We start from the raw sequence: 26,448 nt of genomic DNA, 5'->3' as shown, positions 1-26,448 counted from the left end.
ACAGGTCAGGTTTTCAGGCTTTCCATTATTTTGCACAGGTGATTTGATCAGTTTTCACTGCCTAAGTGCCCGTTCACACTACCGCGACTTGTCAGGTGACTTAGCCGCCTGACAAGTCGCGCTCCGTTCTGTACTATGGAACCGTTCTAATAGGAGCGACTCAAGTCGCTTCGACTTAGAAAAAAGGTTCCTGTACTATTTTTGGGGCGACTTGCATTGACTTCTATACAGAAGTCGTTTTGCAAGTCGCTGCTGAAGTAGTGTGCAGGTCGCGTCTGAGTCGCGCTGCAAGTCGCGTCGCCCCTGTGTGAACGGGCACTTAGTGTTTCATCTGAGGAAAAATCCTGAAAAGTTGGGGCGCCTTGAGGACTGGAGTTGAGGAACACTGGTCTATACCTGGCTGGTTCAGCCTGGAACAATACAACTACATATAGAAGATCCAGGCCTGTAATTCTCCTGTGAAGATTTGTGCCCAGAAATCCTCCGGTTAGGATTTTTATCAGCTCTGATCTATTTCTATGCTGCAGCTCAAGACACGAAAAAAGGAGGAGAATGAAGAAGATTTACAACGCACACACACACCACCCCCCAAAAACGCACACACACCACCCCCCAAAAACGCACACACACCACCCCCCAAAAACGCACACACACACACACACACACACACACACACACACACCACCCCCCAAAACGCGCGCGCGCACACACACACACACACCACCCCCCAAAACGCACACACGCACACACACACCACCCCCCAAAACGCACACACACACACCACCCCCCAAAACGCACACACACACACCACCCCCCAAAACGCACACACACACACCACCCCCCAAAACGCACACACACACACACCACCCCCCAAAACGCACACACACACACACACACACACACCACCCCCCAAAACGCACACACACACACACCACCCCCCAAAACGCACACACACACACACCACCCCCCAAAACGCACACACACACACACACACACACCACCCCCCAAAACGCACACACACACACACACACACACCACCCCCCAAAACGCGCGCACACACACACACACACACACACACACACCACCCCCCAAAACGCACACACACACACCACCCCCCAAAACGCACGCACGCACACACCACCCCCCAAAAACGCGCACACACACACACACACACACACACCACCCCCCAAAACGCACACACACACACACACACACACACACACACCACCCCCCAAAACGCACACACACACCACCCCCCAAAACGCACACACACACACACACCACCCCCCAAAACGCACACACACCACCCCCCAAAACGCGCGCACACACACACCACCCCCCAAAACGCACACACACACACACCACCCCCCAAAACGCACACACACCACCCCCCAAAACACACACACACCACCCCCCAAAACACACACACCACCCCCCAAAACCACACACCCACACACACACACACACACACACACCACCCCCCAAAACACACACACCACCCCCCAAAACACACACACCTCTGACCCCCATACATTAAACCGTTTAGGTCCAAGCCACGTACGGATCACAATGACCGCCAATGCTCATAGCGCACATTCATTCAACTCTGGATAATCAATTGCAGACTGTCAGGAGATGGAACATTTAATCACTATTCATGATGCGCAGTTGCCACCGGTTGCTAGGTAACCACTAATACAGTAATATTAATTTCGGCACGCAAGTGATTTTCCCAGAGAAATCGCTGGAGGCCACAGAAAAATCATGGGAAGAAAGTAAAAAAAAAAAAAAAAAGGAGGCCATTTAAATACACAAACAAGGTCACACCCAGACGTCAGATCACTGGGCTCAGCGCTACACGGACATTACACATCCTCTTCATTATATAGGACATGCAATGCTCAGTTCTCCTCCTGCAAATGCCAAACTCCCTGCTGGTCATATTGATCCAAAGGCTTCAATCCTGGGCAGTTTTCTTTAATTAAAGCCGAACTTCAGGATAAGTAAATATCATCGAAACCCCATTCATCATCGTCATCATTATTATTCTTGAATCTCTGTGAGCTTTGTGTATTTCTTCAAGAACTGCGCAGTAATCCTTCCTGTAATAAAGACCACTCACTGCTGCTCTCTCGCCTCGTGAAAGGGGGGGGGAGGGGGGGAGAATTGGTCTCGTCTCCGCCCCCTCCTGTAGTTTTCTGCAGGCAGTCTAGTGGGTGGAGCCTGCTATGCCCCTCCCACAGCTCTGTTCTCTCTCCTTGTGCAGGACGATTGGTCTTGTCTCTGCCCCCTCCTGTAGTTTTCTGCAGGCAGTCTGTAGTGGGTGGAGCCTGCTGCTATGCCCCTCCCACAGCTCTGCTCTCTTTGTGCAGGGGGACCGGTCTCGTCTCCGCCCCCTCCTGTAGTTTTCTGCAGGCAGTCTGTAGTGGTGGAGCCTGCTATGCCCCTCCCACAGCTCTGCTCTCTCTTTGTGCAGGGGGACCGGTCTCGTCTCCGCCCCCTCCTGTTTTCTGCAGGCAATCTGTAGTGGGTGGAGCCTGCTGGGTGCCTCCCACAGTGTGTGTGCACACACGCACATACACACACTATTGTAATTGAATGTTATTAAAACGTTACCTTTCCTTTTCAACCTGCAGCTCTGTAAATTTTCTGTAAAGTGCAATACAACATGGCTACCTGGAGAGGTTCTGTACATAGATGGTATACAAAATGCCGCACCAGAAAAAATGTCCTGCTTATGTGATTGGCTCACAACTTTTCCCCAGAATTCTGCACCAAGATAATTTTTGGCGAGATACTCCCAATATGAAAGTGACATCTAAAAAGGATGCAGACCCTGCCACTTTCCTCATTCGAGCCCCGATTCTACAGCAGCTGATTGACAATTATGAAATCACTCCCATTAGACTCGCTCGGCACAGAGGAACACACAGGGATTTCTTCAGAACTACAAATGGTAGGAAATCGGCAACAAAACGTTTGTTAAAATCCTTGCAATGTACAGAGATCACCCAGAGGGGGAAAAGTGTGTTTCTCAACAAAAGTGGAGTTGCTCTTTAAAGCGGGGAAGACAACGAACACTTGTCTGACAGCTCTGGCAGAATCCGGATCTCGGCGGAATCCAAAGAGCATTTAAGGTGGACCTGCCAAAGATTCATCACCTAAAAAAATAACAAATAAAAAAAACGTTCGTCATACTTCCTGGTAGACCCAGAAAACTCGCACATGGCCTGAGGGGTCAGCTGTGACTTTTACAGCTCCGATCCCGGGGACTGTTCAGACTTGATTCTACAAAAACACAATAAAGCCAAAATAGAAAGAAACAGTGAATGCCTGTGCTCCCTCCTGGGCCTCTACATGCTTTGGCTTTTTCACATCACTGCCGGAGTCTCAGATATTGAATGTGGCCGGATTCCACTTTAAGAACACCTTGAAACTGCTTTGACACAGAGCCTGACAGAAGCCACAGGCGGCGGGAAAAGCCACAGGCGGCGGGAAAAGCCACAGGCGGCGGGAAAAGCCACAGGCGGCGAGAGGCGGGAGAAGCCACAGGCGGCGAGAGGCGGGAGAAGCCACAGGCGGCGAGAGGCGGGAGAAGCCACAGGCGGCGAGAGGCGGGAGAAGCCACAGGCGGCGAGAGGCGGGAGAAGCCACAGGCGGCGAGAGGCGGGAGAAGCCACAGGCGGCGAGAGGCGGGAGAAGCCACAGGCGGCGAGAGGCGGGAGAAGCCACAGGCGGCGAGAGGCGGGAGAAGCCACAGGCGGCGAGAGGCGGGAGAAGCCACAGGCGGCGAGAGGCGGGAGAAGCCACAGGCGGCGAGAGGCGGAGAAGCCACAGGCGGCGAGAGGCGGGAGAAGCCACAGGCGGCGAGAGGCGGGAGAAGCCACAGGCGGCGGGAGGCGGGAGAAGCCACAGGCGGCGAGAGGCGGGAGAAGCCACAGGCGGCGGGAGGCGGGAGAAGCCACAGGCGGCGGGAGGCGGGAGAAGCCACAGGCGGCGGGAGGCGGGAGAAGCCACAGGCGGCGAGAGGCGGGAGAAGCCACAGGCGGCGAGAGGCGGGAGAAGCCACAGGCGGCGAGAGGCGGGAGAAGCCACAGGCGGCGAGAGGCGGGAGAAGCCACAGGCGGCGAGAGGCGGGAGAAGCCACAGGCGGCGAGAGGCGGGAGAAGCCACAGGCGGCGAGAGGCGGGAGAAGCCACAGGCGGCGAGAGGCGGGAGAAGCCACAGGCGGCGAGAGGCGGGAGAAGCCACAGGCGGCGAGAGGCGGGAGAAGCCACAGGCGGCGAGAGGCGGGAGAAGCCACAGGCGGCGAGAGGCGGGAGAAGCCACAGGCGGCGAGAGGCGGGAGAAGCCACAGGCGGCGAGAGGCGGGAGAAGCCACAGGCGGCGAGAGGCGGGAGAAGCCACAGGCGGCGAGAGGCGGGAGAAGCCACAGGCGGCGAGAGGCGGGAGAAGCCACAGGCGGCGAGAGGCGGGAGAAGCCACAGGCGGCGAGAGGCGGGAGAAGCCACAGGCGGCGAGAGGCGGGAGAAGCCACAGTCGGCGAGAGGCGGGAGAAGCCACAGTCGGCGAGAGGCGGGAGAAGCCACAGTCGGCGAGAGGCGGGAGAAGCCACAGTCGGCGAGAGGCGGGAGAAGCCACAGTCGGCGAGAGGCGGGAGAAGCCACAGTCGGCGAGAGGCGGGAGAAGCCACAGTCGGCGAGAGGCGGGAGAAGCCACAGTCGGCGAGAGGCGGGAGAAGCCACAGTCGGCGAGAGGCGGGAGAAGCCACAGTCGGCGAGAGGCGGGAGAAGCCACAGTCGGCGAGAGGCGGGAGAAGCCACAGTCGGCGAGAGGCGGGAGAAGCCACAGTCGGCGAGAGGCGGGAGAAGCCACAGTCGGCGAGAGGCGGGAGAAGCCACAGTCGGCGAGAGGCGGGAGAAGCCACAGTCGGCGAGAGGCGGGAGAAGCCACAGTCGGCGAGAGGCGGGAGAAGCCACAGTCGGCGAGAGGCGGGAGAAGCCACAGTCGGCGAGAGGCGGGAGAAGCCACAGTCGGCGAGAGGCGGGAGAAGCCACAGTCGGCGAGAGGCGGGAGAAGCCACAGTCGGCGAGAGGCGGGAGAAGCCACAGTCGGCGAGAGGCGGGAGAAGCCACAGTCGGCGAGAGGCGGGAGAAGCCACAGTCGGCGAGAGGCGGGAGAAGCCACAGTCGGCGAGAGGCGGGAGAAGCCACAGTCGGCGAGAGGCGGGAGAAGCCACAGTCGGCGAGAGGCGGGAGAAGCCACAGTCGGCGAGAGGCGGGAGAAGCCACAGTCGGCGAGAGGCGGGAGAAGCCACAGTCGGCGAGAGGCGGGAGAAGCCACAGGCATTCCATATGGTGGCTGCATTTTTTTTTTTTTTCTTCTTCTTCAACCTGCCAATCTGCCCAGTAACACACCACATCCCACTCTAGATAAAGTAGCAACAGGGGGCACCTTTGGATGGCAGATTTGTCAGTCTGGGGGGCGCGTTAGAAGTACTAGCAGATTTAAAAAAAACATTATAATCAGTTGCAGCAGTTTTTTTTTTTTCCCCTTTTGGGATAAAGGTTTTACATGAATAAATAAAAACAGATCATTGTAAGCACCCCTGTCAGTGGCAAATGGTTTGTCCCACCCCTGTAAACCGATACATTCTGCTGGAGAGCTTGTGGAAACACAGCAAACTTACTGGCTGGATCACAAGATCAAAATAGAAGAAAGAAACCCTAAAAAAAAAAAAGAAAACCAATGCTCACTTTGGGGGTTTAATACAACTATTATGGCCCCTAAACACATTACAATCTAGGTGATGTATATCCATTGATATAGATGTTAAAAAGTGTTACTAAACCCAGGACCCGGCATTCACTATATCCGATCTCCACAGCACACAGAACATGGGAATGCAAATTTTTGTAAATATAAACTGCTAAATACTTTTTCTCATCAGCAGTCTTGTGATTTCTATCAATGTCTGCTTAAAGCGGACCTCCACCCTGAAGTGGAAGTTCCGCTCATCTGATCCCTCCCCCCTCTGGTGCCACAATCTGCACCTTTCAGGGGGAGGGGGGAGCAGATACCTGGATAATCCAGGTATCTGCACCCACTTCCGGGACAAGCTCGCTGCAGATGCCCCGCCCCCTCGTTGTGTTCTGGGAAACGCACAGTTCCCAGGACACAGGGGGGACCAGTAGAGACGCGCAGCGTGACTCGCGCAATGCTTCACTTCCCTGACAGAGGATGGTGGCGGGGGCAGCAGAGAGACGAGCGATCGCTCATCATCTGCCGCCGACATCGCTAGACCCTGGGACAGGCAAGTGTCCATTTATTAAAAAAGTCAGCAGCTGCAATATTTGTAGCTGCTTGCTTTTTATATATATATATATATATATATATATATATTATATATATATATATATATATATTTTTTTTTTTTTTTTTTTTAAAGGTGCAGCTCCTCTTTTAAAGCTTGTAGGAGTTTCCACTCTACTCCTCTGTCCTAAGAGACTGGAGGACCCCTGACCCTCTGTCTGAACAGTGCTGAATGGCCCTGTGTTGATCACATGCACTCTCCAAAGAAAACAAAACAACAACAAAAAAACGAACTACCCCACAGCTCTCTAGCAATACACACCAAACTGAAAATGTCCAGTGCGTCTTAGGGCTCTGTACTATCAGTATATGGACTGGGGACAGTGGAAGGAGAGGATCAGAGAAGACCGGATCAGCCTTTTTGCACAATGCCCAGGATTAACTCCTTAGCAAGTACGTCAGTCCGACAACACCATCTCAACCTAGGTAAAGCCACCGATTGGAACAAAGTTTAAAGTCACCAACGGGAGCAATCTAATGACCACAGCCTGAGATAGTGTTGTCAGGCTGCTCCAGTCGGTGACTTTGCCTAGGCTCAGGTGGCGTCAGACTGCTCCAGTCGGTGACTTTGCCTAGGCTCAGGTGGTGTCAGACTGCTCCAGTCGGCGACTTTGCCTAGGCTCAGGTGGTGTCAGACTGCTCCAGTTGGACACCATGTCAGCCTAGGGCCAGTGATGGAGAACCTTGGCACCCCAGAGGTTTTTGGAACTACATTTCCCATGATGCTCCTGCACTCTGCATTGTAGTTGAGCATCATGGGAAATGTAGTTCCAAAGCATCTGGGGGTGCCGAGGTTCATCATCACCGCCCTAGATAAACTCACTGACAGAAATGCCAAGATTACTTTTTAAATGCTAGAAGATGGATCTTTTGTTTTCCTGAATAATGATATTGTTGTCGTCTATTGTCTGGATTCTATTCATGTCAACTTGAAAAGGTCCCCTTTAACATGAAGGTGTACTTAAGAAAAAAAAAAAGAAGAAAAAAAATAAAAAAATAAAAAAATAAAAAACACACCACACAACACCAACCGTCGCCCCCACACATAGAAAGACTATGGGCCCCTTATTACACTGACGGATTAGCTTTCTATCTATTCTTGTAACGCTGATCTCTCAAGATATCGTTTTTTTTTTTTTTATTAAAAGTGACATTATAACTGGATTCCACACAAACGTCTCCTACTCACAGCCTTCCGCAGCTTTTATAAGCCCAGAAAAGCAGCCGTGACTCACAGCCCTGTTAGTAATGTGCTGGGATCACCGAATAGAATTAAAACCATGCAGCTACTGAAAAAGGCGCAAGCGGCCTCGTTTGCTCAAATGCATTTCATTTGCCGGGTCGATGAGGTGATCGATTTTATATATCTAGAGATCGCCAGTCAGCTGGGAACATAAAAAAAAAAAAAAAAAAAAAAAAAAAGAGAGAGAGAAAGGAATTGCCACACAAGACGGTCACTGCCTCGCCCTTAGCCTGGCTTTAAACCTACTGACCTAAATGTGCGGAGGAGAGGGAGATCTCTAATCTGTTAATGAAGCAGCAGATCAAGGGCTGCTATGCCAACTGCTAGGAAGCCGCAGGTTTCCTAAAATTCTACTAGCAAACACAATGCTGGTACTTGTAGTGCCATGGCAGCTAACCCATCGTCAAGTACTGTACAAGATGAACTTGTCCTGGTTGGACTGCATCCTCTGCCCTGGCATTAAAAAATAAAATAAAAAAATAAAATAAAAAATAAAAACACACCCCACTTACTTTTCAAGCCCATCCGAGCTCTCAGAATCAGCCAAGTACATTTCAGGAGCATCGAAGCAAGCAATTTTTTTATAAAAGCAGCCACAAGCCCAAGTAGAAAGGCCTGTTCCCCCCCCGCCAGCACTCTTCAGAGACGGATATTTACTCTGCAGTGGTCCGACACCAAAACTGGAGCTTTCCAACCAGCAGAGAGCACGAGCTTTACCGATTGCAGAGCTATTCGTCTCACCTCAGCAAGGGGTGTGAGAGACCGCTGCAGAGAGACCGCTGCTTCTACACAGAGAGCAAAGCATTCCTTCTGTGCAGCTTGCTGGCAGGGGACAGGCATTTGTACTTATGTGGTGGCTACTTTCTAAAAAGGAAATGAAAGCTTAGCTCCAGGAAACATTGAAAAAAAAAAAAAAAAAAAAAAAAAAAGCTTCCTTGCAGCAGGGCTGCACTGCAAGGGTAACTGCTCCTTCAGGTCTGGGGAGTATGAAAAGCTCAGTTTACCGATCCTTCGCTCCCACACCAGTCTTAATTCTATGACTAGAAGAGGAAGATAACTCACAAAATTTTTATAAAAAAAAAATAAAAAATTATATCTATCTATATATATATATATATATATATCTCTCTATCTATCTATCTATATCTATATCTATCTATCTATATCTATATCTATATATATATATATATATACATACACACTCCAGATGGGGGCTCAGGGTCACTGTAGAGGGATGGGGGTTCTGGAAAGGGTTAGGGGTACTGCAGCAGGCTTGGGGGATGAGTTTTCTGGAGGGAGCAAGGGGAAACTGAGAAGAGATGGGGTCTTTTGACAGGCTAGGAGTCTTCAGGGATGCTTTAGACTGGGGGGCACCATGGGTATTATGGGGGTGGGGGCGTTAGATCAGTAGCTGCCTGGGAGAAGGAAGGCCACAGCCTAGTGATTGAGAACATCTTCCCTAGACTAAAAATGGAGAAAGAGACACAAAAAAAAAAAAAAAAAAAAAAAAAAAAAGGAAAATGAAGAGAAACAAAAACAAATAGAGAAAGAAGAAGAGGAAGAGAAAAAGAAAAAGGGGGGGGGGGGGGGGGGGAGAAAAAAAACAAACACTTATTTACAAATATCTTAGTTCAGACACAGAAGACTACATGAAAGTGCATTAATGCCCCGTACACACGGTCAGACATTCCAACAACAAACTCCGTGACATTTTTCAGAAGGCTTTTGGCCCAAACTTGTGTTGCATACAAACGGTCGCACAAAGTTGTCGGAAAATCCAATCGTTCAGAACGAGGTGAAGTACACCACGTCCGACGAGACTATAAAGAGGCCAGTAGCCAATAGCTTTCGTCTCGTAATTTATTCTGAGCATGCGTGGCACTTTATCTGTCGGAATTGTCTACACACGATCGGAATTTAAACGATCAGATTTTGTTGTTTCGGAAAATTTTAAATCCAGCTCTTAAACTTTTTTCCGTCTGAATTTCCGACACACAAAGTCAGTTGGAGTCCACACATGATCGGATTTTTCCGACAACAAGATCAGAACGCACATTTTCCGTCGGAAAGTCCGACCGTGTGCCGTGTGTACAGGGCATAAGGCCCCAATTTCATTATGATGAGAAACACCAGGCATCGCATATGTGCGCGTTTCCCACTTAAGGCAGCCCATTCATTTCAATGAGGTGCCCTACGTGCCCCATTTGCAGCAAAGTAGTTCATGCACCTTGCAGCAGTCCGCTCGCTATATTTGGGATTGCTTTAAACAATAATTGACACCACAAAAACGCAATTATTTTTATTTTATTTTTTGCACAGATTAACCACCTAAGCCCCGGACCAATTTGCAGCTAAAGGACCAAGCCCCTTTTTGCGATTTGGCACTGCGTAGTTTTAACTGACAATTGCGCGGTCGTGCGACATGGCTCCCAAACAAAATTGGCGTCCTTTTTTTCCCCACAAATAGAGATTTCTTTTGGTGGTATTTGATCACCTCTGCGGTTTTTTTTACGCTATAAACAAAAATAGAGCGACAATTTTGAAAAAAAAAAATGCTATATTTTTTACTTTTTGCTATAATAAATATCCCCAAAAAATATCTAAAAAAAAAAAACAAAACATTTTTTTCCTCAGTTTAGGCCGATACATATTCTTCTACATATTTTTGGTAAAAAAAAAAAAAAAAAAATCCACAATTAGCGAGTATTGATTAGTTTGCACAAAAGTTATAGCGTTTACAAAAAAGGGGATAGTTTTATAGTATTTTTATTAAATTTTTTTTTTTTTTTTTTATTACTAGTAATGACGGCGAGCAACGATTTTTATTGTGACTGCGACATTACGGCGGACACATCGGACATTTTTTGACACATTTTTGGGACCATTGGCATTTATACAGCAATCAGTGCTATTTAAATGCACTGATTCCTGTGTAAATGACACTGGCAGTGAAGGAGTTAACCACTAGGGGGCAGTGTAGGCGTTATGTATGACGTGTTTTTTTTTTATTGTAGGGGGCGTGGCCTGGCATGTGACGTCACTGATCGTCTTTCCCTATATCAGGGAACAGACGATCGGTGACAGCCACAGTAGGAAGCACGGGGAGAGGTTTGTTTACACAGACCTCTCTTTGTTCTTATTCAGCTCTGTGACCCGATCGCGGGACACCAGCGGCGATCGGGTCCGCTGGTCCCGCGGCCACGGACCTCAGGACCGGGTTGGGAGCGCGCCGCCGGCGGCGGGCTCCCGAACCAAGGCTGGGCACTTAAAGAGCAACGTACAGGTACGTGCTTGTGCCCAGCCGTGCCATTCTGCCGACGTACATAGGCGTGAGGCGGTCCTTAAGTGGTTAATCAAATGCTATAGTGTGACCCCCCGCCTTAGGCCTAATGTACACGGGATGCCGAGGCAACCTCTACTGAACAATATTTTTTTGATCGCTTGAAACTGGGAGTTAAAAAATAAAAACGCCCGTTTAGCCGCATTTGCATGCTGCCTTTAGTGGCGTTTTACCGCGTTCGCATCCAGGAGCGTTTAAGATATCATAAGACCCTCCCCCCCCAAAAAAAAAAAAAAAAATGGAGGGCACCTTTAAAACGAAAAACGCGGCTAAACGCTGATACCGCGTTTAGCACCTGAACTGATATTTTTGCCTTCAAAGAAAATCCTCTAAACGCAACGACATTAAAACAAACCTGTGTACATGTACACATAAGATAACATTGGAGGAGTTCAGGGGCAGCTGAAAAAAAAGCATCCAACTGCCTCTGAACCTCCGTTTATCAGCCGTGTACATGAGGCCTAAATCTACAATAAAAGCGCACATCCACGAAGGTCCCACCACACAAGATCATTAGACACGCGGACAACATACATGTTTTCCCCTGCAGAGGACGGGCAACTTCTCTGTATTTGTAGGATTCATCTACACATCAGATTTCCCTACAGAAGATCGGCGTGTGCTTTTCACGTATGGAGAGCGAGGGAAGAACACGGCATACACCATGACCTCTCCACTCACCGTCATGTGTCCCCTTAGATGGGATTATGTAGCGTGTCCTGGCCGGGAAGAATAGGAAGCGTTACACAACGTCCTTATTATTAGATCAGACTAGACGTAACACACAGTTCTATTCACAGACATGGTAAAGCCGGTCACAGATAAGCAGCGTGTTCTAAAAAGAAATTCCAAAAAACGGGATCAACAAGACGTTAAGCAGAAAAATAAATAACTACATAAATAAATAAATAAATAAAACACAACCTCCAAAAACACACAAAACAAAACCTGGCTCCACCAATAGAAATCTGAGAATAATGACCTCATTGGGTGGAGACGCGGCAACTCTTCTGTTTTCAAGAGTTACAACCATCAGACAGTTCCGGGTGGGATACCGAATCCCTCCGCTACACTCAATGGTTCCGCCAGATTAACCACTTGACCTCTAGAAGATTTACCCCTCTTTCATGACCAGGCTATTTTTTTTTTGCGATTCAGCACTGCGTTAAATTTTACTGACAATTGCGCGGTTGTGCGACGCTGTACACAAAATAAAATTGATGTCTTTTTTCCTCACAAATAAAGCTCCCCCCCCCCCCCCCCACACCCTTTGTGTTTTATAGCAAAAAAACTAAAAAAAAAGGAACCAAAAAAGAAAATCTAAAAATAAATAAATTATATATATATGCAGTATTTCAAATGCAATTTGTTGGGGAGGGGAAAAAAAAAAAAACACACCACTTTAATGAATAATAATAAAAATAAAAAACCCCACCACACACCAAAACAGTAAAAGTCAGCCCAATATTTTTTTTTTGTTTTAATGTGAAAGATGGTGTTACGCCACGAGAATTGTGAGAGAATCGTGATCCATCTTCTAAAGGAAGAAACAAAAAAAATGCCATTCTCATTTTAGCAAGAATCATGCTCTACACACACGTAGTAGGTTTTTGATGCCTCTCCATTAAGGCTAATGGAACCAAAAAAAAAAAAAAACACACAAAAAAACAAACAAACCAACACAACTACAAACACAACCAAACAAAAACCCACAAAAACAGACACTAAAAACACGACTGTAACCCATAGGAAACCATGTTAAAAAATGGACTGTAGTGCATTTCTGCAAAAACTAAAAATGCACAGTCAGTTATGAACCAGGCCTTCAATATATTCCTCAATAGCCACAAAGAATACAAGTCCACGTTGTGTGTGACAAATGCCTTTGCAAACCCAGATATCACCTTGTAAACGGTAGCAGTGACATCATCACTATGCTGTATATTGCCTGAGCAGAGCTGTGGGAGGGGCAAGGCAGGCTCCACCCACTACACACAGGTCCTGACCAACTGTGCCCAGCGTGAGTAAACCCCGAGGAAGTGACCATTCACCACGAAACACGTCATGTATAAAAAAATAAAATAAAAAAAATAATAATAAACCCAAACACCACACTGCTTTATCCTCATACAGTTTCATCTACTGCATAATACATCCATCCATCCATCCATCCATGGGTGCCTCTCCTACCATAGATACCGTCTGAATTGATATAATTTACACCCAGGAAGAGTCTACAAGCACGTGATTGTAAAGAAATCTCTATCATATAACAGCCAACCGAACTGCTGATAATACAGACAGATCCTTCCAGAATTACCTTCACCGGGAAAATATTTAACCAAATTGCCGCCGACACTTCTCTCCAGCAAAAGGAAATAAAAATATTAAACTCCATAACAGACTGCAGAACATATCTGTACACACCAGATCCACATGGCGAGGTAAATATTATGGCGACACCAAAAAAATAAAATCCTGATCACCCCCTCTATATGGTGACACTGAACTACTCTAATGAATGTTATATACAGTATCTCACAAAAGTAAGTACACCCCTCACATCTTTGTAAATATTTTCTTCTATCTTTTCATGTGACAACACTGAAGAAATGACACTTGTCTACAATGTAAAGTAGTGAGTGTACAGCTTGTATAACAGTGTCAATTTGCTGTCCCCTCAAAATAACTCAACACACAGCCATTAATGTCTAATCCGCTGGCAACAAAAGTCAGTACACCCCTAAGTAAAAATGTCCAAATTGGGCCCAAAGTGTCAATATTTTGTGTGGCCGCCATTATTTTCCAGCACTGCCTTAACCCTCTTGGGCATGGAGGTCACCAGAGCTTCACAGGTTGTCACTGGAGTCCTCTTCCCCTCCCCCATGAGGGCATCACAGAGCTGGTGGATATTGGAGATCTTGCGCTCCTCCACCTTCCGTTTAACCACTACAATACAGGGCACTTTCGCCCCCTTCCTTCCCAGCCCAATTTTCAGCTTTCATCGCTCTAGCGCTTTCAGTGACAATTGCGCGGTCATGCTACACTGTACCCAAATAAAATTTTTATCATTTTGTTCGCACAAATAGAGCTTTATTTTGGTGGTATTTATTCATGACTCCGTTTTTTATTTTTGCGATATAAGCGCAAAAAAGCGGAAATTTGGAAAAAAAAAACAATATTTTCTTTTTTCTATTTTAAAAGAAATCCAATAAAATCAAATTTTGTCATAAATTTAAGCCAAAATGTATTCTGCTACATGTTTTTGGTAAAAAAAATTCCGTTAAGTGTATAATAATTGGTTTGTGTGATCACGGACATATGTACGCAAATGATCATGTACATATGTGTGCAGGTTATCACGTACATATGTGTGCACATAATCATTGGGACAAGTGATTTTAGTGGGACATATGTGGGGGACATGTTTTTATTATTAGGGACATGTGTTTTTATTTTTTGGGGACATGTATGTTTTGGGGACATGTGTGTTATGGGGACATATGTGGGGACTGTGTTTACACTGTGTGGTGTGTTGTGTGTTTACACTAGACTGAAGATCAGTGAGTAAAAGCTGTAAAAAAACAGCCCATACTCACTGATCATCAGCCGGCTGCAGCAATCTGCTCTCCTCTCCTCAGCGATGACTTCTGTGTGAGGAGAGGAGGAGCCGATTGCCTAGCAACCGGCTGTTTGTTTACATCACATGACGGCCGTGATTGGACACGGCCGTCATGTGATCAGGAGGGCCAATCACAGAGCCCTCCTGCCGATCTGAGATGCGCCGTGTCCCGGTGACACGGGCCCATCGGGATCGCGCCGCTGCGCGGGCACGCGATCCCGCTCCTCCTGATGGACGTTCCTGAACGTCCTATCAGGAGTAGACGGCTCCCACCCGGCCGTATATGTGCATTGGCCGGGTGGGAAGTGGTTAAGGATGTCCCACAGATGATCATTAGGGTTTAGGTCTGGAGACATGCTTGGCCAGTCCATCACCTTTACCCTCAGCTTCTTTAGCAAGGCAGTGGTCCTCTTGGAGGTGTGTTTGGGGTGGTTATCATGTTGGAATACTGCCCTGCGGCCCAGTCTCTGAAGGGAGGGGATCATGCTCTGCTTCAGTATGTCACAGTACATGTTGGCATTCATGGTCCCCTCAATGATCTGTAGCCCCCCAGTGCCGGCAGCACTCATGCAGCCCCAGACCATGACACTCCCACCATCATGCTTGTCTTTGTCCTCCTCACCTGGTTGCCCCCACACACGCCTGACACCATCTGACACCAAATAAGTTTATCTTGGTCTCATCAGACCACAGGACATGGTTCCAGTAATCCATGTCCTTAGTCTGCTTGTCTTCAGCAAACTGTTTTTGGTCTTTCTTGTGCATCATCTTTAGAAGAGGCTTCCTTCTGGGATGACAGCCATGCAGAACAATTTGACGTAGTATGCAAATTGTCAAAAGTATTGGGATGCCTGCCTTTACACACACACACACATGAACTTTAATGGCATCCCAGTCTTAGTCCGTAGGGCTCAATATTGAGTTGGCCCACCCTTCGCAGCTATAACAGCTTCAACTCTTCTGGGAAGGCCATCCACAAGGTTTAGTAGTGTGTCTATGGGAATGTTTGACCATTCTTCTAGAAGCGCATTTGTGAGGTCAGACACTGATGTTGGATGAGAAGGCCTGGCTTGCAGTCTCCACTCTAATTCATCCAAAAGGTGTTCCATTGAGTTGATGTCAGGACAGTCAAGTTACTCCACCCCGAACTCTTAAGACGTCAACATACCAAGACATTTTGGACAAATTTCATACTACCAACATTATGGGAACAGTTTGGGGACGGCCCCTTCCTGTTCCAACATGACTGCTCACCAGTGCGCAAAGCAAGGTCCATAAAGACATGGATGAGCGAGTTTAGGGTAGAGGAACTTGACTGGCCTGCACAGACTCCTGACCTCAACCCGATAGAACACCCTTTGGGATGGAGACTGCAAGCCAGGCCTTCTCATCCAAAATCAGTGCCCGACCTCACAAATGCTCTTCTGGAAGAATGGTCAAACATTCCCATAGACACACTCCTAAACCTTGTGGACGGCCTTCCCAGAAGAGGTGAAGCTGTTAAAAAAGGCCTAAACGCAGCATGTAAACGCAGCTAAACAGTCGTTTTTTTAGACGCTGGTTTCTAACTGTCAAGTTAAAATCGTTCAGGAGAGGTTGAACAACATCCCCATGTACATGAAGCCTAACACTGATGATACAAAATAAAAAAAAAATAAAAAAGTTGGAAACATTTTATTTAAAAAAAAAATAAACAAAATATTAAATTGTCTATGACACACAGAGGTTTAGAAAACTAAAAATCAACCATCCCACCAGTACACATTACTGGACTGAACAACAGCGCAGCTTCGGCAGATTTTGAGGTCATGTGTAGCACTTCTATAGGACGCGACACATTGTAACATTCATCAATCCTTATCAACTAAATGACATTTAGGAAATACATTGATTACAGAATTAGTAAAACATCAACTCAGATTTGCCTCCAATAATAATAAAAAATATATATATATATAATTATATATATATATATATATATATATATATATATATATATATATATATATATATATATATATATATATATATATATATATATATATATATATATATATATATATATATATATATATAAACTTTACAAAAGAATAAAAGACAAAGTAAAGTTAAACGTTGAGTTAAAGACAAAACCTTTATTTTGGGCAGCGTAATCTGTTTTTTTTTTTTTTGTCCCACTGGAGAGATTCCCCTTCACTTCCTCTACCATAGTCACAACAGGAAGTGAGGGAATCCCTGGCCATAAACTAGGACTAGTGTACCCATTGGAAGATTTATTTTTTTCCCCTGTTCTGGTGACACCCCAAAATTTGGGATTTTGTTGCACTCTGGGCAATAAATGGTCTCCAGGACAAATATAGAGTGTGAAACTCCCTAATGGGGACACAGACAGCAATAAAATCCCTCTCCAAAACAAAAAATAAAAGCTAAAAAATAGTATAAAGAGATATATAGATATACAGAGCAAATACTAGAGATAGAGAGAGATAGAGAGAGAGATAGAGAGAGATAGATCTATATATATATATATATATATATATATATATATATATATATATATATATATATATATATATATATATATATATATATATATATATATATATATATATATATATAAAAAACATCAGTTTTCTATGCAGCTGCACTTTCAATGGAAAGGTCGGGGATCTCTTAAACACAGAAGAAGCCGGACGACTCACTAAACTCAAGACAGCAAACAACTAACGGTGACGGGGGAGCTGAACCTAGGAGCTTGCACTCCTTTTAAAAAAAGAATAAAAAAAGGGCCCACATGAAGCAGCAGGGCGAGCATTAAAAAGCACAGGAAGAGTAACGAGCACTAGAGCAAATGTGACAGAAGGGATGGACCCAGGAGCTTGCACTCCAAGGGATACAAATAAAGCAGCATCCTAGCAAACCATGGCGTATCACGAGCCCAGGTCAGCCAATCAGTGATGTCGGTTTTAAGCCTGGTACAGACAGGCAGCGCACTTTCAGGTTCATTAAACGTGAGACGCCCGTGAAGCCCGTGTAGATAAAACCCCCAGAGATCACCGACCATCTGAGGGTCTCGGCGTTTAGAAACGGCGCACAGTCCGCACATTGATTTCTAAACGTTTTTGGGGTTTTTAATGGTCAGCGACAAGCCTGGAACATCTTTCATTGTTTCTCTTCTCCTCAAAAGTTTAAAGGGCGCAAGCACAGAAATGGAAGAACGCCGCGCTGGGATCCATACAGCTCGTATTTTTTGTTTTTTTAGTACAGATGTGAATGAAGCTCTAATGCCCAACATTTCCATGTATATGGCGGCATTTAGTAGCGTACTCTAGCGCCATGTTCAGATTTAAAAAAGGCACTGAAGAGGACCCATCGAATAGACATCAGTGGGACAACTATGGGGGTGGGGGGGGGGGGCAGCAGTGGGGGCTTCCATAGGTTCAGAGAGGAACTACAACTGGGCAGAAATGATGTTTGCTACCATTCGATTCGTTCAAAAGGGAAGGAGAGTAGTGGGGGCTATGACTTGTTCGGGGCAGGGGGGCTATCATAGGTTTTGTGGGGGGGGGGGGGGAACTACCATGGGGCAGCAGTTGGGGCTACCACAGGGGGACAGCACTGGGGTCTACCATAGGTTCGTGGGGGGGGGCAGCAATGGTGGGGGCTACCATGGGTTCAAGGGAAAGGAGAGTAGTGGGTGCTATGACGGGTTCAGGTGGGACAACCAATGGGCAGCAGTTGGGGCTACCATGGGAAAAGTGGGGCTACCACAGGTTCAAGGGGGGCAGCACTGGGGTCTACCACAGGTTCGTGGGGGGGACAGCAATGGTGGGGGCTACCATGGGTTCAAGGGAAAGGAGAGTAGTGGGTGCTATGACGGGTTCAGGGGGGGGGACAACCAATGGGCAGCAGTTGGGGCTACCATGGGAAAAGTGGGGCTACCACAGGTTCAAGGGGGGCAGCACTGGGGGCTACCACAGCAATGGTGGGGGCTAACATAGGTTCAGTGGGAAGGAGAGTAGTGGGGGCTATGACTGGTTGGGGGGGGGGGCTACAACGGGGCAGCAGTTGAGGCTAGCATAGGAAAGGGGGGCTACCACGGGTTCGGGAGAACAACCACGGGGCAGAAGTGTGGATTGCCACGGGTTCAAGGGAGACCATGGGGCAGCAGTTGGTGCTACCATGGGAAAGGGGGGGGGGGCTACCACTGGTTCAGGGGGGACACCAACAAAATATAAAATGGCACAGGGCAGACAGAAGTAACATCGAAGGCTTGTACTCTGAATGCATTCAGGGAGACCAGGGGAGGTGCCCGCCCCCCCCCCCCCCCATCAGCCGGTGTCTCCGGCATTGGGGTCTCCACCACAAATACAGAAGTGATCAGTTCTGGGCTGCACTTCATTGCCGTGTTGTGACCATTATAACTGAATGGTGCTAGTAGTGACAGCAATGGAGGGCGCCGTGCTGAGCCGGATTTGTACCGCCCAGGTGCGCTGGTAAGGAAGAAGAGTCAACAACACATTTTATTCGGGACGCATCACTTGGGGTCAAATAAAGACACCATTTGGAGTCCACTTGGGGCCCTTTCTGTGGTCACTTGAGGACGGGGCCCCGTGTGTGTGCGTGTGTGCGTGTCCTCAGATAAAATGTGATAATTGCCGTTAGTCACCAGAACTTGAAGATGACTTCCTCACCACAAATACAGGAGTAGCCAGTAATACCAGCTGTGACTGAAGCTCTGCTCTCAAGAGCTTGCACTCTAGGAACATTCAGCGAGTCCAAGAATCCCACATCAGCAGAGAGACAGATAAAAGTGAACCCGGTACACAAGACAACCATACACATCAGATGTGGGGGAAATCAGCAATAGGCAGCCCATGCTGATGGGAAAGCTGATCCCAGGAGCTTGCACTCTAGGTGGGGTCACTATCAGGGTATATCAGACAGCAGGGGGGGTGGAGGGGGAGCGCACAGAGCAGACTCATGGTGGGACATCCTCAGACACTGGGTGGATGTATTCAGTAGTCCCTGGCAGTAAAGATTTCAGGAGGGACTCAATCAGAAAGCAGCACAGTTAGTGCTGGCAGCTAGTCCCAGGAGCTTGCACTCTACATACATTAAGAGACCAGGGAATTCCACCCTCAGGCAGAAAACGCATACAGTAAACACATAAGGAGTAAATTGAAGATTTAGGAGGATAGAGGGCTGACCCCAGGAGCTGGCACTCTGCATAGATAGTAAGGGCAAAAAGACAGCAGATGGTGACTGATCAGCCGGTAACTATTCTCAGTACAGGGGCCCCATTAATACGTGGGGGGGGGGGGTTATCCTCAGTACAGGGGCCCCCCCATTAATAAATGAGGGGGTTATCCTCGGTACAGGGGCCCCCATTAATAAATGGGGGGGTTATCCTCGGTACAGGGTCCCCATTAATAAATGGGGGGGTTATCCTCGGTACAGGGGCCCCCATTAATAAATGGGGGGGTTATCCTCGGTACAGGGGCCCCCATTAATAAATGGGGGGTATCCTCGGTACAGGGGCCCCAATTAATAAATGGGGGGTATCCTCGGTACAGGGGCCCCATCAATAAATGAGGGGGTATCCTCGGTACAGGGGCCCCATCAATAAATGAGGGGGTATCCTCGGTACAGCTGCCCCATCAATAAATGGGGGGGTATCCTCAGTACAGCTGCCCCATCAATAAATGGGGGGGTATCCTCAGTACAGCGGCCCCATCAATAAATGGGGGGTATCCTCAGTACAGGGGCCCATCAATAAATGGGGGGTATCCTCAGTACAGGGGCTCATCAATAAATGAGGGGGTATCCTCAGTACAGGGGCCCATCAATAAATGGGGGGTATCCTCAGTACAGGGGCCCCCCCATCAATAAATGGGGGGTATCCTCAGTACAGGGCCCCCCCCCATCAATAAAAGGGGGTATCCTCAGTACAGGCCCCCCCCCATCAATAAATGGGGGGGTTTTCCTCAGTACAGGGGCCCTATCAATAAATGGGGGGTTATCCTCAGTACAGGGGCCCTATCAATAAATGGGGGGTTATCCTCAGTACAGGGGCCCTATCAATAAATGGGGGGTTATCCTCAGTACAGGGGCCCTATCAATAAATGGGGGGTTATCCTCAGTACAGGGGCCCTATCAATAAATGGGGGTGGGGCTATCCTCAGTACAGGGGCCCCATTAATAAATGGGTGGTTATCCTCATTACAGGGGCCCTATTAATAAATGGGGGGGGGGGGGGTTATCCTCAGTACAGGGGCACCATTTATAAATGGGGGGGGCTATCCTCAGTACAGGGGCCCTATCAATAAATGGGGGGGGGTTATCCTCAGTACAGGGGCGCCATTTATAAATGGGGGGGCTATCCTCAGTACAGGGGCCCTATCAATAAATGGGGGGGTTATCCTCAGTACAGGGGCCCTATTAATAAATGGGGGGGTTATCCTCAGTACAGGGGCCCCAGTGGCCCCCCTGAGTAGCTATTGCTGTCAGAACTCAGGGGCCCCTCAGAAGACGGCTTGTCCCAGGAGCTTGCACTCTACACACATGAAGAGGGGGCAGAGGGGACCCCCAGCCAGCCATGCAGGAGATATTGGGGGGTTTATTATGACAGCACACAGGGAGAACCTCAGAAGCTCACACTCTACATGTATGCAGACAGAATACAATGACTGAGGACTAGCCCCAAGAGCTAGCACTCTCCTGTCAGGACTCCCCTCCCCCAGCCCAGGCCGGTCACTCACCCTTCCTCCGCACACTCCGAGCTCTCACACAAACAGCCGCGTCCGTGACCTACTTTCTACCCTCACTAAATGTCGCACCACTAACCTACTTTTCAGCCAATGACGTGCGCCGGCTCCACGGCTGCCCGTGCCAACCAATAGGCGATGCCTCCGCCGACAGCCAGCCAACCGGCGCCCTCACTTGTGAGACGTCCCTCCCCTTGCGACACTGCCTAGCCCCAGCCAATAAGGAAGACGCCTCCTGCCAAGGAGGGGAGGAGCGGTGGAGGCTCCGGGAAGACATGTTGGCGGTGGCAGGGAAAGAGGCGGGGGTGATAAATAAAAATAAAAAGCTCACGGCCGCCATATTGCTGGTGGCAGAGTCTCTTGTTGGGGGGGAGGGGGCGCGGGGGTCAGTCTGTGCAGTCCCTGGTTTCCAGTGTTTACTAAAGACACAAACAAGATTCCTGGTCTGCAAATGTGGGTGTTATCATAAAAATATTCACTCTGAAAGGGGGGTCCTGTCAGATAAAATGCCTGAGACATGACGGGCTCCTTTAACCACTTGCCTACTTAGCACTTTTACCCCTCTTCATGCCCAGGCCAATTTTCCACTTTCGGCGCTGTCACACTTACAATGACAATTGTCCGGTCATTACATTTTTATAATGTTTTTCCACACAAATAGAGCTTTATTTTGGTGGTATTTAATGATCACTGCTGGGTTTTTATCTTTTGCTAATTTGAAATTAAAACAAAACATTTTTCATAGTTGGTTATAAACTTTTGCAAACAGGCCATTTTTTTTCTTCACCGATAGACCAGGTAGGCAGCCCTGATGGGCACTGATAGGTGGTACTAATAGGCCTCAATGGTAGGCAATAATTATGGGCACTGATAGGCTGCACTGGTGGGCACTAATAGGTCCTATTGGTAGGTGACAATGATGGGCATTGATAGGCAGCCCTAATATATGACACTGAGGAAGAGGCACTAATGGGCACTGATTGGCGACATTGGTGGGCACTAATTGGCAGCACTGATGGTCAATGATTGGCAGCACTGATGGGCACTGGTAGACGATAACGATGGGCACTGATAGGCAGCACTGATATATGACACTGAGGAAGAGGCACTAATGGGCACTGATTGGCGCCATTGGTGGACACTGATTGGCAGCACTGATGGTCAATGATTGGCAGCACTGATGGTCACTGATAGATGGCACTGAGAGGCGGCACTGGTAGGCGATAATGATGGGCACTGATAGGCAGTCCTGATATATGAAACTGAGGAAGAGGCACTAATGGGCACTGATTGTCAGCATTGGTGGGCACTTATAGGTCGTAATAATAGGCCTCAATGGTAGGCGATAATGATGGGCACTGATGGGCACTAATAGGTGGTTCTAATAGGTCCTACTGGTAGGCGATAATGATGGGCACTGATAGGCAGCACTGATATATGACACTGAAGAAGAGGCACTAATGGGCACTGATTGGCACCATTGGTGAGCACTGATTGTCAATAATTGGCAGCACTGATGGGCACTGATAGATGAAACTGAGAGGCGGCACTGATAGGCGATAATGATGGGCACCGATAGGCAGCCCTGATATATGACACTGAAGAAGAGGCACTAATGGGCACTGATTGTCAGCATTGGTGGGCACTGATAGGTGGTACTAATAGCCGGCACTGGTAGGTAATAATGATGGGCACTGATAGGCAGCACTGAAGGCACAGGCGCTCCCATTGGCATAGCTCCCAACTGTCCCTGATTTCGAGGGACTGTCCCTGATTTGGACCCTCTGTCCCTCATTCCTCCTCATTTGTCCCTCATTTTGGTCTGATCTATATAGTTGTATATAAAATGCACTTTTTAGCTATGAAAAAGTGTTCCCAGTGCTAAACCTTCCATCCGATTTCTAAATTGCTACATTTATACATTTTAAAAGCCAATATAAAGGAATAGTAGTGGTAAAAAAAAAAAAGTCCTTGTGGATTTAATTAACCGTTATTCTTTCAATTTTTGTTTAATTCTCCTTTAAGGGGGTGTGGCAGGGGGCGTGTCCTATGCCTACATACGTTTATTAGTAGATGTCCCTCATTCCTGTCTCAAAATGTTGGGAGGTATGAATAGGAATACAGGAAGAAGACACATGCTACCGTCCCACAGCTCGCTGTCTGTCCCGCTACCTGACCCACCACCAGGATGGGGTAAGGGCTGGGCAGACAGCGGGCGGGGGGCACAAAGTCTGTTTACGATGGGCACAAAGGCTGTATACAATGGACACAGAGTATGCATATAATGGGCACAGGTGGCTGCATATGATGGCCATAGAGTCTGCATGGGATGGGCACAAGTGGCTGCATAAGATGGCCATAGAGTCTGCATACGATGGCCACAGGTGGCTGGAATTGATGTTTTTATTTCAGAATTTCAGTTCATTTGCGCCCCCCCAAATTTTTTTTAGCACCAGCTGCCACTGCTACCAACATTACCCACCTGCACCAGCTGTTTGGAAATAAATTGTTGCTCAGGTAATGCGATTTGAGAAAATCATCTTCTTCCAAAAGAGGAAATGCCCTATGAAATGCCATAAAGCCTCGGGTCCGTGGAATGACTGTTCTTCTTACCATTGATGGGTCCTGACTGAAACCCACACCGGATTTGCCGTGAGTTGGGTTTGGGAATCGCTGAGAAAGTAAACAGGAGAGAGAAGAAGGATTTTGGTTATAAAGGAGGATTTTTGTTCCCTTGTTATCATTGTTATTTGACTCTTTATTTACAGCCCTCAAATAGACACCACCGATCTATAACACCATGGGTCCATTTCTACAATATATGTGCTGTCCAATGTCTAAGCATTCACAGAACTACCACAAATCATCCCTGTATTCTGCTTGATATATTTATTTCTTATGATCATCAGCTCCACCTAGTGGCCATAGTGCAGAATTTTACTAAGTGAGGCATTTCCAGAAAAATACAGACAGGATTTGCCAGTTATCAGTAGTCCTCTCCTTACGCTAACAGTGGGTGAGGAAAGGGGAGCCGGTAACCGGCCGGTGTGAAAGGGGACATGAACACTGATCATCAGGGTACTCATTATCCTGGTGATCAATGCAGCCCCAGCAGTGCCCACCAGTGCTGCCTGTCAGTGCCCATCATTGCCCCTTATCAGTGCCATCTATCAGGGCCCATCACTTCCACCTATCAGTTCTCATCAGTACAACCTATCAACGCCCATCAGTGCTCATCATTGCCGCCTATCAACGCCCATCAGTGTTGCCCGTCAGTGCCCACCAGTGCTGCCAATCAGTGCCGCCTATCAGTGCTCATCAGTGCCGCCTATCAGTGTCCATCATTGCTGCCTATCAGTGCCCATTAGTTCCACCTATCAACGTCCATCAGTGCTGCCTATCAGTGCCCATCATTGCCACCTATCAGTGCAACCTATCAGTGCCCATCAGTACCACCTATCAACATCCATCAGTGCCACCTATCGGCGTTCATCATTGCCACCTATCGGCGTTCATCATTGCCACCTATCAGTGCCCACCATTACCACCTATCAACGCCCATCAGTGCCACCTATCAACGCCCAGAGCTCATCACTGCCACCTATCAGCGCTCATCAGTGCCACCTATCAGTGCCACCTCATCAGCGCACATCAATGAAGGAAACAAAATTACTTATTTACAAAATTATATAAGAGAAACTAAAAAAAATAAAATGTTTTTTTTTTTCAAAAATGTTGGTCTTTTTTCGTTTATGTAGCAAAAAAATAAAAATAAATAAAAAAAACACCCCTCAGTGGTGATTAAATACCACCAAAAGAAATCTTTGTCTGTCCCAAAAAAAATGATACAAATGTAATTTGGGTACAGTGTTGCATGACCGCGCAATTGTCATTCAAAGTGCGACAACGCTGAAAATCGGCCTGGGCAGGAAGGGGGTGAACCTGGCCGGTATTGAAGAGGTTAATTTGAACTATCATACAAAAATGTCATCCTCAGACATGTGCGGTGCGTTTCGGTCGGAATCAATATTTGGACAAATTTTTCACTGTTCGGATATATCTGAATACCCGAATTACAATATAAACCAATTTTACCGAATGCCCTGAATAACGCGATGAAATTCATCAGAATTTCGGACTAAAATTCCAATCAAATTTTACATTAAACTCCAGTCAAATTCTCACCACACATATTGCTGAAATCAAAGCGTGCGCGCGTTATTAGAGGACCATGTGGAAATAATTGCTGTTTTTGTTAAGCTAAAAGGTGATTTAAAGAGTCATTGTAAATAGTTTGATGAAGATTTTTCTTTGTTTACTTTGCTGCATTCGAATCGAAAACAAACTAACATTTTAGTTTCGACCGATTCTAAAATTTAACGATTTGACGGTGTCGCATCGAAAAAAACAAAACAAAAAAAACAGTAAAATTCGAAGAAAATTCAAAAATTCCGACCATGAATTCCAAAAACGAATCAACCAAATTTTACTAAACGAAAAATAACTAGATTAACGCATTAAAACGCAACGAAACTAAACAAATTTTTTCGTCAATCTCACATCTGTGACTCCACCCCTTCACAGCTTCAACATGTTTACTTTACCCCCCCCCCCCTTCCTGACCAGAACCCTTTTCGCGATTCGGCACTGCGTCGCTTTAACTGACAATTGCGCGGGCATGCGACATTGCACCCAAACAAAATTAACGTCCTTTTATTCCCACAAATAAAGATTTCTTTTGGTGGTATTTGATCACCTCTGTGGTTTTTATTTTTTGCACTATAAACAAAAAAACTGCAACAATTAAAAAAAAAAAAAGCAATAATTTTTTACTTTTTGCTATAATAAATATTCCCCAAAAATATATATAAAAAAAAAAAAAAAAAAAATTTCCCTCAGTTTAGGCTGATATATATTCTTCTACATATTTTTGGAAGAAAAAAAAAAAAAACGCAATAAGCGTATATTGATTGGTTTGCGCAAAAGTTATAGCGTCTACAAAATAGGGGATAGATTTATGGCATTTTTATTAATAATTCTTTTTTTACTAGTAATGGCGGCGATCAGCGATTTTTATGGTGACTGCGACATTATGGCGGACACA

The 26,448-nt window shown here is 47.1% G+C and overlaps 1 protein-coding gene across 1 annotated transcript in view; it reads right to left on the bottom strand.

Annotated features, from left to right (window-relative positions):
* The window catches only part of BMAL1 (basic helix-loop-helix ARNT like 1), an 81,240-nt gene extending 59,843 nt beyond the window's left edge, over positions 1-21,397 (bottom strand). The window contains 1 exon segment of the mRNA XM_077453601.1: positions 21,339-21,397. The gene's annotated coding sequence lies outside the window, so the exon portion shown is untranslated.
* Between the last annotated feature and the right edge of the window lie 5,051 nt (positions 21,398-26,448).

Source organism: Lithobates pipiens, unplaced genomic scaffold, assembly GCF_037356315.1.
Source record: "Lithobates pipiens isolate NorthernLeopardFrog02 unplaced genomic scaffold, aLitPip1_a1.2 Scaffold_24, whole genome shotgun sequence".
In the NCBI taxonomy this organism is placed as follows: domain Eukaryota; kingdom Metazoa; phylum Chordata; class Amphibia; order Anura; family Ranidae; genus Lithobates; species Lithobates pipiens.
The sequence above is the reverse complement of the archived record's forward strand: the minus strand, read 5'-3'. Positions and strand labels throughout refer to the sequence as shown.